Source organism: Periplaneta americana, chromosome 16, assembly GCF_040183065.1.
Source record: "Periplaneta americana isolate PAMFEO1 chromosome 16, P.americana_PAMFEO1_priV1, whole genome shotgun sequence".
In the NCBI taxonomy this organism is placed as follows: domain Eukaryota; kingdom Metazoa; phylum Arthropoda; class Insecta; order Blattodea; family Blattidae; genus Periplaneta; species Periplaneta americana.
The window spans coordinates 146,417,801-146,433,977 of NC_091132.1; the positions used below are offsets into that span (position 1 = coordinate 146,417,801).

Consider the following 16,177-nt stretch of genomic DNA (forward strand, 5'->3'; position numbering starts at 1 on the left):
GCATAAAACATGTCTACAATCCTAGGTTATTATATACCCATATTGCTCGACCATATAGGCTTTCACGGTAACACCTTTTGTCAGGTTTACTATGCTGCCATCTAGTTGTTACATAAGGAGTCACGATATAACTCTCATTTGAATTTCATTAGCGATTGTACTGCCATCTCGTGTTCGTTTACGGCGGACGGGTGGCGATCCTGGCGGTTGTTCTCTTCAAGTGCTACCGATATAATACGGGTAGAACTTAGTTATAACGACATTCAAGGGGCCGTAAAAATGATGTTGTTATAAACGAATGTCGTAGTAACCGAGATTCATATTATCAGTCTAGCGAGGTGGAAAATGAAAAATGAAAAATAACAAACTTAATTAGGCTTATTTTAGATTTATGTATTCACTTTTAAGCCTACTATAAACATAATAAAATATATGTACAATTATAAATACATTATTTTGTATTAAAACAGTTTGTTCAGAACTCATCAAACTTCTTTAGTCTACTTTGGAGTGAAGTAATCAGTCATTTTACTCTGTTACCTCATACACACTTTCTAAATTACGTTCCATATTCATTATTTCAGTTGCAATTTCACTGCTCCCTCCCCTAGCTTGATCCATTTTGTTCAAATGCAACAACAATTTTAACCTTGCTCTTCCAAACCTTTTGGACTGAAATTAACTAGGCAAACTCACGACACACGTCAGCTTTTTTAATTCCATTCTCAACTTAATGAATCACTTTAACTTTTTCTTCCAATGTTAAAACTCTTCTTTTAGTGGCCATACTGCGTTAAAATGCGTGCACTTAATGAAAACTTCCTGCGAAACTGATTGCATGCAGGTACTGTTACTACCGCATGAATTCGGGCGGGTTACTTTGGGGTGGAGAATCTGCCTGGATTTCAGGGGTCTATGACAGAAGAGGACGTAAAGAATTTGCCAGATTGCCAGATTTTAACAAAATATTTCTTAAAATACTTTGGTTCTTAGAAAATCGTATTCCAAAGTGAGGTTGAAAATGACGTTATATCCGAGGTATACGCATATACGTTTGTCGTATTAAGCAAGGTAGAAAAGCATTTGTATTATGGGTAATTAGTTGGGACCACTGAATATTTGACGTTATAGGCGAGGTGTCGCACAAAACGAGGTCGCTATAACCAAGTTCTACTGTAAGCTTATATGTGTGGTGTTTGGGTAAAGGGGGATAAGTCATAAAATGAGTTCGGAGATAAATGAAAATTAAACTTGGAACCCTTATTAAAAATAATTTTCTAAACAAATAAAACACATCAATTGCTTGTATTCTTTGATTTTTGCATACCCACTTATATAATTTAACTTGTGTGTTCATCTGGGGAACAAAATTCCACCTGGACAAAAAAATGACTTATACCCCTTTACCCGAACACCACAGATATTATATCATTATTATTATTTTAAATATCGATATGCATAGTCGTTTTCTTTGTCCGTTTATTGTGAACAAAACATCTTCACGTTCATGTCCTTGGCTTCCCGTACTCTACTTGTTCTCGTTCTGGTTGTCGCTCCCGGTTTACTATGGGCCAGCCTTAAGAGATATGATACTTTACATTCGGTTTCTTTGCCTTCCAATCCGACTGTGACGGAAAGCGTTGCGTATCTACATGTAATGAAGTAGGAGTAGTTTCTCTTGTGAGAGGTAAGGATTGACTGATATTCCAGCAGATAAGTTAACCATTAGATACTGTTCAATGTATGTGATTATTGTCGAGTCGTGGCCTCGGTCAAGGAAGACTGAGTAGAGGCTGTACAGCTATTTGTCTAATTAAAATGACAATCTGGTCTGCTAGCTGGATTCCTCAGATGACGATCAGGCCAGAAAAGTAAAAGAAATTCTCTTAGTTCGGAATTGATGGCGACGGTTGTTACGTCTATTGTTGGAAGTTGGAGTTACTGGGGAGACCAATGTCGCTGTAATTAAGGTATAGAAGCTCCCACAATAAGTTAATCCTCTGTAGATGGAATCGCCACAGCGGACCGTTGACACAGTAATCCCTTGCCGAGTGGGTGGACGTAGCCCCATCTGTTCTCTCTCCTGCCGGAGAAGGGTTCATAATTAGTGACGAAAATTGAGAGTAATGGCATTGAACGAGAGAGGCCAAGTGAGAACGCTTCTCTTTGGTGTCTGGATGACCTCTATACACTGGTGCAAAGAGAGATCAAATGACAAGTTGAATGTGACTGCTGCAGGATGAACATCTCAGCTTTGTTTAAAATGACAGGCCAGACGTTCGCAAGAGTCTTCTGTCAAGACGCGGCCGATCGGTTTTGTACTTTACTGAGGGTTAATCGATGTAGGCATATTTAGGAACATTTTCCTGCCACAGAGGGAGATCGATGCATGGAGACGCGATACTCAATGAAACCCATACCAAGTTGTAAGTTTGGAGAGTAGATTCTAACATACCCTCATTACTAGGGACCGGATTTTTATGTAATTACATATTATATTCCTTTTTGAACCTAACCGTAAGTTATATAAATAACAAATCTTTGCGAATCTTGTAATTACCGTTAATATATTAAAATTTGATACTACATATTTTTACATATTTACCCCACATTACATATTATGGCTTGGTATTACATAAATCTACATATTTAGGGGTTTTATTCATTTTTACTTCTCTGAATGGAAAAAGAAAACTTCTGTTGGGGAGGTTTACAATTTGAAATTCACCGATTAAAAAAAAAAAAAACCTTTTTACTCACCCAAGAAGGGATATAATTGTTCTGCACACGTCTTAACAAGCCGTTCCATGCAATTTGCAACCTTATCCACCCTCTTGCTAATCCTTCCAGGGAAAACCCGTATGAAGTCTGACATGAGCCGCAATAAAGTAGCCAAATTTTGAAAAGAAGCTGGAGAAAAGGAACAAACTGGAAATATGATGAAAGATTAAATAAACAGCTTTTCAGGTTATTGCTTTACCTCTTTACTTTAAATTTAGTAGACCTATACGGAAGTGGGATTTTCTGAGGAATTAGAAAGTATGGTTCTTGGCTAGAATAATTCTACCATTCTGAATGAGACAGGAATGTCTCTTTTCAAACAACAGTTTGTAAATGCCTATAGTTTGAGGTTTTAGTAGGTACTTTCTTTCTTAAAGGGAGCAGCTAAAATGCATGTGTGCCACATCTCCTCTTATTTTCTCCTAATTCAGTAAAGCGAAACAGTGCTTGCAGTACTCTTGTGTCATTCATTTCACTCAGTTCTCTAGTTTTAGTATTTACAGTATAAAGTGCAAGTGAATTTATCTACTGCTTGTAACTAACTAAAATGGCCCTTGTATCTTCAGCCCTAACGACAAAAATAAAATCATGGATTGCGATGGACGAAGCTTTCACTACAGATGGAAAAATAGTAATGTGTCAAGCGTGCGGTAAAAAATTGGATGCTCTATGAAATCACAACTGGAGAGTCTTACCTATCCTATACCTGCCATATATTGATATTAAATATTTTCATGATTTTACATTTTATCAGTCCTTAAGAGAAATATTCAATAAATGCCCAAAACATGATATCAAAATGGTTATTGGTGACGCAAATGCACAAGTGGGAAAGGAAGAAATATATAGAGAAGTGGTAGGTAGGAATGGATTACATGACATTACCAATGATAACGGAGAAAGGCTCATTAGCTTTGCCGCATCCCACGATTTGGTGATGTGATCCACGCAGTTTAAACATAAGAATATTCACTTAGCCACATGGGGCTCACCAGATAAGGCATATTTTAATCAGATAGACCATGTACTTATTGATAAAAGACATGCAACTAATCTGATGGATGTGAGATCATTCAGGGGAGCAAATATAGATTCTGATCACTACTTAGTGCTATCCCGAGTGAGATCTAGAATCTCGAACATGAGGAAGGATAAGGGTGTCAGAATAAATAAGAGATTTAATAGTGATAGACTCAAGGATCCTGACATTGCCTCCCTATACATAAATAAATTAGAGGAATGCTTAAAGAGCCCTGAACTAGAACCGAACACACCATCAACAGTAGAAGAAAGCTGGGCACAGCTGTCATTTAAGATCAAGGAAACGGCGGACCAAATACTGGGCAGGCAAGATAATAGAAGTAATAACCAAGATGATTGGTTTGATGATGATTGTAGAGCAGTGACAGATGAGAAAAACAGGAAATACCGAAACATGCATAGTAGAAAATTTACGAGGACAGCCCGAGAGGAATATCGGGAGGCCAGGAAAGTTGAAAAGAAGCTACATAGAAAGAAGAAAAGAGATTACCTGAACCATAAGATGGAAGAGCTGGAGCACCTTAGAACAAGGAATGATATCAGACTATTCTATGGAGAAGTAAATCACAATAGAAGAGATTTTAAACCAAGAATCACCATGTGCAAGGATGAAGAGGGGAATATACTGGCGGGGAAAGATAGCATTCTAAACAGATGGCGAAGACATTTTATCAACCTACTGACCTCTGAAGAAGAACTAAATAATGATCACGTCAGCAATTCCCTGGAGGACAGAGGGAACAGTCTAGAATTATATCCACCAACGTTGGAGGATATTCAGGAGGCAATAGGAAAACTAAAGAATGGGAAAGCTCCTGGAATGGATAATATACAGGCAGAGCTACTCAAACAGGGAGGTCAAGAACTTGAGAAACAAATAAATGAGTTAATGACACACATTTGGATTGATGAAACTATGCCACAGTCATGGAACTATAGTGTCATATGCCCAATACTCAAAAAAGGAGACCCCATGGTTTGTCCCAACTACAGGGGTATTAGCCTACTGAATATAATTTATAAGATTTTCTCCAATGTGCTATTCTGCCGTCTCTCTAAATACTCCGAAAAAGTGTTAGGCAACTATCAGGGTAGGTTCCGGCCAAATAGATCCACAGTGGAACAGATATTTACACTTAGACAAATTCTACAAAAAACAAACGAATATAATATAACCACACATCATCTATTTGTCGACTTTAAGGCAGCGTATGACTCTATTAACAGACAACAACTATATTCAGCTATGTATGAGCTAAAGATCCCATCTAAATTGATCAGGCTAGTTCAGATGACGATGAAAAACACAATGTGCCACGTCAAAATTCAGAATACCCTCACAGATGAGTTTGAAGCAACCAGTGGACTAAGACAAGGGGATGCACTGGCGTGTATGCTGTTCAACATTGCACTGGAAAAGGTTATAAGAGATTCAGAAATACAAACAACGAATACGATTTATTATAAATCAGTACAACTCCTAGCCTATGCAGATGACATCGACATTGTTGCTGGAACAAGAACAGCACTGGAAGATGCATTTAACTCTCTACTGGACGCAGCAAAGAGGATGGGACTACAAGTGAATGAAAAGAAGACCAAGTACATGATATCTAACCCAAATAGAGCTTGTGGTGCAGATGATTTCTTGGAGATTGGAAACTATAAATTTGATCGAGTAACTAATTTTAGTTATTTGGGCTCTATAGTTAGTCAAGATAATGATATGAGTCTTGAAATTGGTAAAAGGATCTTCCTCGCTAATAGATGCTGCTATGGTATCGTGAGACATATTAGATCTAAAATATTAACCCCCCAAAGCAAAATTAGGATATATAAAACCTTGATAAGACCAGTCCTCACTTATGCCTCAGAAGCCTGGACATTGACTAAAAGGATATACATAGATTAAACATTTTTGAACGGAAGGTTTTAAGGTCGATCTTTGGGCCAGTCAATGTAGATAACGAATGGAGAGCCCGGTATAATCATGAATTATATGAACTCTTCAGTGAACCCAATATAACATCTTTTATAAAAATGGGACGCCTGAGGTGGGCTGGTCATATAATGAGATTAGAGGACTCGAGACCAGCCATCAGAGTCCTCCGATATGAACCAGGGGGAAGTAGACGAAGAGGAAGACCAAAGGTCAGATGGGAGGATGGCATCAGGGAGGATGCCAGAACTATTGGAGTTAAAAACTGGATGAGTGTTGCTAGAAATAGGGATGAATGGCGGAAACTCCTATGGACAGCCAGGACCCATGATGGGTTGTCTAGCTAAGGATGATGATGATTTTACATATTTTTGTACATATTCAGCTTATTTTTCTTACATAAATATGTACATATTTCACACCTTGATATTGCATAAAAATCCGGTCCCTGCTCATTACATTCGGACAGAATGATCCATTATGAAAAGTAAACGGTGATGTCGTTAGACTTTTTGATTATGCATCAATTGTAGCTTGTTCTATATCAACGGCACAGAAAAATTGCTTCAATCATCGACTAGTATGCTTGAGGTCTTTGGTCGTACACCCTCAATTAAACTTCATCCTTTCTCTTAGTTTGATTTGATGATTACTTCATTTATATTACACTTAATATCTTTTCTTTTATTGAGTTAGATTGAAACTTAATTTATAATATTTTATCCAGCTGAGGAGATATCCAATTTTATATCAATGCTTATTTTGATTCTTTGGACGTTCATGTTTAAATACATATCTTGTCATTTACTTAGTATCTTAGTTACTTGAATACACACCGTAGTAATTGAATCATTTATTTGTAAAAACCCCACAAGTGACAAAAACAAAACTTTTGGGAAACCAATAAAAACTGTTTTGTGTCATTAATTTTATTTTAATTGTCAAATTGTATTTAACAAGTGATATTATTGCTAAATATGAGGTTTGTTCACCATTTGTTGTGTTTTATAATACATGTAAAGTCCCAAAAGAAAATTAAATTAAATTAATTAGGATGTTATGGGGTTTTTCCAACAAACTGAGACTAACCAAAGCATTGTCTTTTTACAAATATTAGAGTGAATGAAAGTAAGTATGAACAAACTTTATAATCTATGAAAAAAACTACATATAAAATCACAAAATAAGTTTTTTTCTAATATCAGGACTTATTATTTTTATAGTCTTCGCTTCCACTGGCATTACTATCTTTGTTGGTGGTAGGCCATGTGTAAGTATGAACAAACTTTATAATCTATGAAAAAAAACTACGTATAAAATCACAAAATAAGTTTTTTTCTAATATCAGGACTTATTATTTTTATAGTCTTCGCTTCCACTGGCATTACTATCTTTGTTGGTGGTAGGCCATGTGTACAGTACAGTTCTGTATACAATCCTTTCACTTCATTCGGTATGTACGGCAAAATCTTCTTAAGGTCCTCCATGTTTTTAACATTGATTGGTAGCATCGAGCTGTTATAAGCTCGGTCTGTTGGCAGTTCAGTAAATTTTCAGCACAAACATTTTTCTCGGGAATTTGAATAGTGAATACTTCTGCCGGTACGATGCTGTTAATGAACTCTTTACAAAGAACTTCACCTTTTTATTCATTGCAGTGAAAGAACTCATTCACCTTCGACTAATTCATTTCAAAAACACCATATGTGATGCTAGTTGTGGGGTTTTTATAATAAATGCATATTTTCTTGGCCAGGTTTTTTACATGTTACAGTCATGCTAGATATAGAACTTTTATATCAAAAGATGCGCATTCATGGTGGCAATCAAAATCCACAAGAAACGCATTTTGTAAAAAATGTCGGTTGTGGTGTTTTTATAATAAACGATTCAGTTGATGGTTAGTCAAGAATTCTAAGAATATAATTTTAAGAACTTATTTCTTGGGAAAGTGCTGATCATCCGGGCACATAAACTGGATGTGGTATAATATAGGCTACTGTTCAAATTATACAGCTTGATTTGAATTTGAGCAAAACATCGCGTTTTCCGTTTTCGACTTTCCTTTTTCATGTAGAGTTGAATAATATGCACTCTATCAATTCGATAATGTGGACTACTCCAATTCATTTCTCTATTGACATTATACTTACTTTCAGTGCAATTCGTTATGATCACTGCTATCACGACCATCAACATCTTCAATATCATCATACAACCCATAGCGTAGGAATAGCGAATGGGTTTCGTACTGGTGTAGTTGAGCTTATCCAAGTTTTCTTCAACTGTAAGGCAATTATTATGTAAACCTATGGCGTACCCTCGAACTCATCTTGCCAAAATACTATTTTTCTATCGCCAGTTTTACTGACGCATGTTAATTGTTCTGTTAAAAAACATGTAAATAATACCACCATCACCACCACCACCACCACCACCACCACCAATAACTGCGTTCTTTACTTTAGTACAGAGTTCAGACTCACTGCCATCACGACCATTGCATTCACCATTGCAACCAACACCGCTACGACAAAACTACCAGGTATCTCAACTGAAGTGTATAATATATATTTTGATGTACCGAAGTACATATGATATTTCCATGCAGATATTCATATGATGAAAGAGTAATGGAACGGAGAAAAATTCTCTCTGGCGCCGGGATTTGAACCCGGGTTTTCAGCTCTACGTGCTGATGCTTTATCCACTAAGCCACGCCGGATACAACCCCGACGCCGGTTAGAATCGTCTCAGATTAAGCTCCATCTCTTGGGTTCCCTGTAGTGGCCGCCCTCTGCACTACGTCATAGATGTCTATGAACGCAGGACCGAAGTCCATACATACTCGAATGAGTGACTGGTTGGCCGGGATCCGACGGTATAGGCGCCGTCTTAAATCACAAAGTGATTTATTACGCATATCATATATATTTTGATGTACCGAAGTACATATGATATTTCCATGCAGATATTCTGCGTCATCATATGATGAAAGAGTGATGGAACGGAGAAAAATTCTCTCCGGCGCCGGGATTTGAACCCGGGTTTTCAGCTCTACGTGCTGATGCTTTATCCACTAAGCCACGCCGGATACAACCCCGACGCCGGTTAGAATCGTCTCAGATTAAGCTCCATCTCTTGGGTTCCCTCTAGTGGCCGCCCTCTGCACTACGTCATAGATGAAGTGTATAAATTCAATTTCACAGTTATCGGCACTATTGTCACTAACAACCATTAGGCCTATCATCTTCACCACTGTAATCTACCTAAGCAATAATTGAAGAGTTCAGAGCCATAGTGGGCCAAGCGCCATTTATTAAAAACGGAGAAAGCAAGGGTTAAAGTCAAGTGAATACCATAGTTTAATGAAGATTGACATATCATTTAGTTTTAATGTGTATACTTTATATTAGGGCCTACTTGCTATATGTTTCCATTGAATTATGGTAATAACTTCATTTTAACCGTTATTTTCTACGGTTTTAGTAAATGGCGCTTGGCCCACTATGGTTCTGAACCCTTCAATTTCTATACTTACGTCGTTCTTTTGTATTCCTCCTCCTCCTCCTCCTCTTCCTCCTCACCATCATCATCATCATCATCATCATCATCATCAGCGCAATAAGTACACTAGACTCTCGCTAATCCGGCGCTCAGTAATCCGGCATTTAATTTATCCGGCCTCCTTCTAGTATACTTCCTATTACTTCTGCGTAATAGTTTTCTGGGAAATTTGGATTGGTGTCATGTGTTATACTGTATTACATATAAGTACACTTAACCGGCTGCATGTGGAACGTTCTAATTTCGATTTAGACGTGCAAGTGGAGTGGTTGGCGCAGAACTCTCGTTAATTCGGCACGCCTCTGTTCAAGGAATGACTGGATTAGCAAGAATATATAATAATAATAATAATAATAATAATAATAATAATAATAATAATAATAATAATAATAATAATAATAATGATTTATTTTAGCTGGCAGAGTTAAGGCCGTAAGGCCTTCTCTTCCACTCAACCAGCAGAAAGTGTATATACATATGCATGAACTTACAAAGAATTCAACAATTTGATTTAGATGAGAGTTACATGTATACAAGAGTTATTTACGAATTAAACAACAAAATACTATGAACTATTAATTAAACACTGAAATAAACTGTGTAGCAGAATTAAACTAAAATACATAGAATGTTAATATATTTCAAATGATATTAGATAATAGAAAGAGATTATTATGAGACAATTTTGAAAATGCAGCACAATCAGGATGATGTCTAAAGAAAAAAGCAACAGTGTAGTCAGTAATATTTTAAATCAGTATGATTGGAGTGAAATGCTAATAAGGTTATCTTTTAAGCTGTTCTTAAAGGTATTTGTTGTCTTGCAGCCCCTAATACTTTGTGACAAGGAATTCCTATGACGCGAGGTGGATATTGTAAAAGATGAGGCATAACAAGATGTTCTATGAAGAGGTATATTTAGCGTGCCACAGATAAGTGATCTGGTATTTACGTCGTGGTTAGAATATAGATAAGAGAAACGAGACGAAAGGTAATTTGGTGTTGAGGTGTGCAGAATTCGAAAGAGTAAAGACAAAGAGTGTAAAGTTCTGCGTTCTTTAAGTCGGAGCCACGAGAGACTTGCGAAGGACGGTGATATATGATCATATCGTCGGATGTTGCACACGTATCTGACGCACATATTCTGAGCTCGCTGTAACTTGACTGACAGTTCAGAACTTAGATCACTTAACAAAACGTCACAATAATCGAAGTGCGGCATTACTAGGGTTTGTACTAGGGTAAGTTTTAGTTGCTGGTGCAAGAAGTTTCTCAAGCGACCCAAAGAGTGAAAGGAGGAACAGATTTTTTTTATCATTTCTTTAACTTGAAAATTCCAACTTAGATTATTATCAAAAAAGAAGCCAAGATTTTCTTCTAATATATATATATATATATATATATATATATATATATATATATATATATATATATATATATATATTGTATGAGAGCCACTGGTGTAGCTCAGGTTGTAACCACTTTTGCCTGCTGATTCGGAGTTGCGCTCAGGTTTGAGTTCATTTCCTCTTGGGTTGAGTAGCTACCTCGTTGGGTTTTTATTTCGATGTTTTCGATGTGAGGTAATCTTTGGCTAATCTTCGCCCTAATCTATCCAAATACCATCTCGCTACCACGATTTCATCGATGCTAAATAACGTAGTAGTTAATGCAGCGTCATTAAATAACTATGTCAAAGTAACTTGTACAGTAACTGCTATATCAACAATTGAAGGTTTCAGAGTCATAGTGGGCCAAGCCCCACTTATTAAAAACGGAGAAAGCAAAGGTTAAATTTAAGTGAATACCATAGTTTAATGAAGATTGACATATCATTTAGTTTTAATGTGTATGCTTTATATAACTTGCTATATGTTTCCATTGAATTATGGTAATAACTTCATTTTAACCCTTGTTTTCTACGGTTTTAGTAAATGGCGCTTGGCCCACTACAGTTCTGAACCCTTCAATTACAACCAGTAAGAATACCTACTGGAGTTGCTGCAAGTGTCAATGAATGCTGCTGTCAGATACTGAGAGCTACTGCTGCTGTAGCTGTTACTGATATTACAGTACCTCATTCAACAGCTATGTAGTACCGTTATTGTTGCAATTAGTAAATTACTTTCGAAACACGGAAGGCTTAATAAACAATTTTTGGCATGGGTGGATTGGGGTCAGGATGCTCACTCTTGTTAGTCTTGTATTTCTGTATGATTCATGAGAGAAGAATAGTTTGGCTGGAAAGTGTAGAAGAAAATTTTGTCATAAATTTCCAAGCGTATCTATTCCGTCCAGACCAGACATCCGCGAAGTTATTGGTAGAGTTGGGTCTAACAGGGGGGAAAAATAAAATAAGAGAATTCGGTGCTGAGAACTGCTGGCGTAGCGTTCGACATATATAGAAGACTTTTTTGTGACAGGTTAATAAGTCACACTCCACCGTTGTAACATTTACATACCAAGTTCTTTGAATTTTATAGTTATGAGAAACTAGCGATGCACATAGTGCTATGCTGTCATAATTATTATAAAACGCAATATTCACTTTCCGATGCCAGTTCACCTTTCGCTTGCGAATTTCCGCAATTTCCGTAAGTCTTAGAAATATGCCCATCTGAAATAACTATCGGTATCCTCTGACCACAGTGGCATCAGGATAATAGTTTTTCCTGCTTCTTTCCTTTCAGTTTCATTATTTCTTTCATCGTGTCCGCCTCTCATCGTTCCTGTCTTTATCTTTATACATTATCTTCCTGGTTTCTTCTTTTACTTTTTATTTTCTTCTTTCCTCGAACCTTTCATTCTTTCTGTTTCCTGCTATCATTTTATTCCAGATTTCTCTCCTCTCCTTTCTCTAGTAGCTCTAGTAGACGATAGGCCTATTTGTAAAGTCGCCCCAAGAAAAAATGGTCGGATTCTTGTTAGGGTCAAAATCGAAGTTTTATTAAACGCGCGGTTCACTCGTCGTTTCAAAGAAACACGAGTAGGCCTATGTGGCTTATGAATAAATAATAATTGTTTGAACGTCGTAGTAAAAATTTTGATACAGGACTTGAGGCGTGTAGTTGCAAAATCAGGTACATCACTTTTTTTTTTTTTTTTCGAAAATGAGTTAATGTTATATTTCATATCTTAATATGATTCTACAACTGCTATGGCACTGTTATGCTCCAAAGCCAGATACATCACATGAATTTGTATGATGAAAGAATAGTATTGATTGCAAATCCTTGGTTCCTTGCAAACTTTTTCATTCATACTGAAAAATTATGTTTTAGTGATGTATCTGATTTTGCAACTAAACGCCTCACTTGAAGTCATTATAAAATATTTCGCATGATGGTTAGTCAAATACTTGTAAATTTATATATAGGTAATGCCGAAAATTCGTTCCCACTATTCCCAAATACTTAGAAAAAGCTATAAACCAGCTGAAAATTTCCAGTATTATAAGAAGCAAAAATGAACAATTTTGTTTTATCAATAACAGTTATTGTCATTTTGACTTGTAAGACAAACTTGTACTTTGTGACCTGATAGAGTGTACTGTAAGAGAAGGCCTTATCGCCTTAACTCTGCCAGTATAAATAATAATGGGTGGTTTGCGTATATTGTCATTAATTTACTTCTCTAGAATATAAGGTACTTAATATTGCAAATACATGTGATTGAATAATGGCTACTGCGGATTCTAGAATTAATAATGCAATTTGGGTCATAATTAATAATCTTAATATTATATAGGTTAGGAATGGACCTGTATTTCCAAGTAGGGTTAATTATTTTTAACTGAAACCAAAAAGAAGTATATTACTGTTAATAATAAAATTGAATTAAATATTCCAGTTAAGGAAATGTGTAGAACAAGTAAAAGCTGCTAACTTATTACTTTAGCGATTAAACTCCGTTTACATTTCTAATTTATATAGTTTAATAATACTAAAACACTACACTTTCACTGTAGAAATAATAATAATAATAATAATAATAATAATAATAATAATAATATATTATTATATTATTATTATTATTATTATTATTATTATTACACTACTCATAAAAAAATTCATACCTCCGCGATAACAATAGGTGATTCTTATCGAAAACGTTACGCTGATTTTGAAAATCGCGATAGAAGTTTCCTATCACGTCAGGTTTAAAAAGATATAAACACATTCAAAATCTCACATACGCGGTTTCAGATAAAACATGTTAAATTAATTCTTATGATAAAATGATATAGCCTATGATGTAACGACGTATTCATGCTAGTTTAACATTAATTCATTAATGTAGTTTTAGGCCTATATGTAAGCAATAATATGTGGACCATATTTTAAGGGAACATACCTGCAAATTTGCTTAAATGGTTTGGTAATAATAATAATAATAATAATAATAATAATAATAATAATAATAATGTCCACACCTGTGGAGTAACGGTCAGCGCATCTGGCCGCGAAACCAGGTGGCCCGGGTTCGATTACCGGTCGGGGCAAGTTACCTGGTTGAGGTTTTTTCCGGGGTTTTCCCTCAACCAAATATGAGCAAATGCTGGGTAACTTTCGGTGTTGGACCCCGGACTCATTTCACCGGCATTATCACCATCTCATTCAGACGCTAAATAACCTAGATGTTGATAAAGCGTCGTAAAATAACCTACATACACACAATAATAATAATAATAATAATAATAATAATAATAATAATAATAATAATAATAATAACTTAGGGCAATCTTAGTATTCTAACAGTATGGAGTGGTTTAAAAGGACTGTACGAAGATCACAATTCTGTGGTTGGTATATAGCTAAAAATGTTTTTCGGGTTGTTTTTTCTACCACCGAGTGAAGTGGGACTGTTCAGAATATTCCTGTTCATCAAAAAGCATCCCAGTTTTCCGATTTTGTACTAAACACATACACTCAAACAGATATTTGCAAATTCCCATCGTAGTTGTGGGCTTAGCCTCCTCTCCTGTTCTGTTTTTTTCCGAGGTTTTCCGTAAGGCGAATGCTAGGTAATCTATGGCGAATCGTCGACCTCATCGCGCCAATACCATCTCGCTATCACCAATTCTATCGACGCTAAATAACTTAGTGATTGATACAGCGTCGCTAAAACCAATTAAAAAATAGAAACAAAACAAATGCAGTAGAGTCATACCATAAGCATCTGAAATTAGCATCCCATTCATGGCATCCTTCTCTACACGTACTTACACACGCATTAAATTAATTACAGTCAGAAATTTACTTGAAGATGAAATTACAACGCTCACGGGTCATACGAACAGAACAAAGGGGAAATATAGCAAACAGTTTGTCAAGAAAGCCTAGAATGATTATACAAATAAAAATATAACCAGACTGCAGTTTATGAAAATGGCGGATCTCCAGTTTCAACCCAGTAAGATGTCGACGTTGCCACATTAAAAGAAAAAATGCATACTTAGGCTTTTCTGAGCGCCAGTTCTGAAAACCTGCGGTATGAGAATGTGGGGAGCAGGGAGACGTTACTCAGCACAGCCAGTTAGGGAGTGTGTGTGGGTGTTCCCTCCATATTACAAACATTAGCTCTTGAATCTTACGCCATTATCCGCTTATCACTTTCACGCCGCATCCTGCCGCAGTGTATATTTTTAGCCCAGTATAGTACAGTCTTCCATGTATTGTGGGTCCCTATCACCACGGCATTGCGCGTCCTCAGGTTGCGGATAGAGGAGACGGCCTCCAGATATGGAGGGTAGCTGCGAATATATTGAATAAGCAGTCGTGGACAGCCGATAAGGGGTGGTCCTCCAGCTTGGGGGTTGGGCGAAGGGCTAACAACCCATCACCGTAAAAAACAGCTTGTTACGAATCCCATCAATAAGCCTCGGAATAGGACTGATTCTCTGGCACGACTTCAGCAAAGGAATAAGGTTTTGAGATTTGGCACTTGGAACGTAACTAGTCTTTATAGAACAGGAGGGGTAACATTAGTAGCAAAAGAACTAGCTAGATATAGAGTAGACTTCGTGGGAGTACAAGAGGTTAGGTTAGATGGGAATGGCATATCACAAATAGGAGATTACTTGTTGTATTATGGGGAAGGAAACAATAATCACCAATTAGGAACAGGATTCTTTGTTCATAAAAGAATAAAATCAGCAGTAAAAGAGGTCGAATTTATCAGTGACAGGTTATCATATTTAGTACTTAAGGGTAGATGGTGCGACATCGTAGTTATAAATGCTCACGCCCCTACAGAAGAGAAAGACGACCATATAAAGGATAGCTTCTATGAGGAATTGGAACATACTTTTGATCAGTTCCCTAGATATCACATGAAAATTTTATTGGGGGATTTCAACACTAAAGTAGGACGGGTGGATATTTTTAGACCAACTATTGGAAAAGCGAGCCTATACGCAATTAGTAGTGACAATGGAGTTAGATTAGTCAACTTTGCCACATCGAAAAATTTAATTGTCAAAAGTACAATATCTCCCATAAGGATATACTTAAATATACTTGGACTTCTCTAGATGGATTGACACACAACCAAATAGATCACATCTTGAGAGATAAACGGAGACATACTAGTATAGTAGATATTCGAACTTTCAGGGGTGCAGACTGTAATTCTGACCATTATTTGGTGATTGGAGAATTAAGAGAAAGATTATCAGTAGCCAAGCGAGTAGAGCAACAAGTTAATATTACTAAATTCAATATTTTGAAATTAAAGGACGAGGAAGCTAAGCAAAATTATCAGGTCGAAATTTCGAATAGGTTTGCCACGTTAGAAAGTTCCGACGAAGTTGAGAAAGAATTAGATGTTAATAGCGTGTGGGAAAATATC

General features: G+C 36.5%; 1 protein-coding gene across 1 annotated transcript in view; it reads left to right on the top strand.

Annotated features, from left to right (window-relative positions):
• Positions 1 to 16,177, top strand: part of luna — a 644,320-nt gene that overhangs the window by 285,947 nt on the left and 342,196 nt on the right. The gene's annotated exons all lie outside the window — the stretch shown is intronic.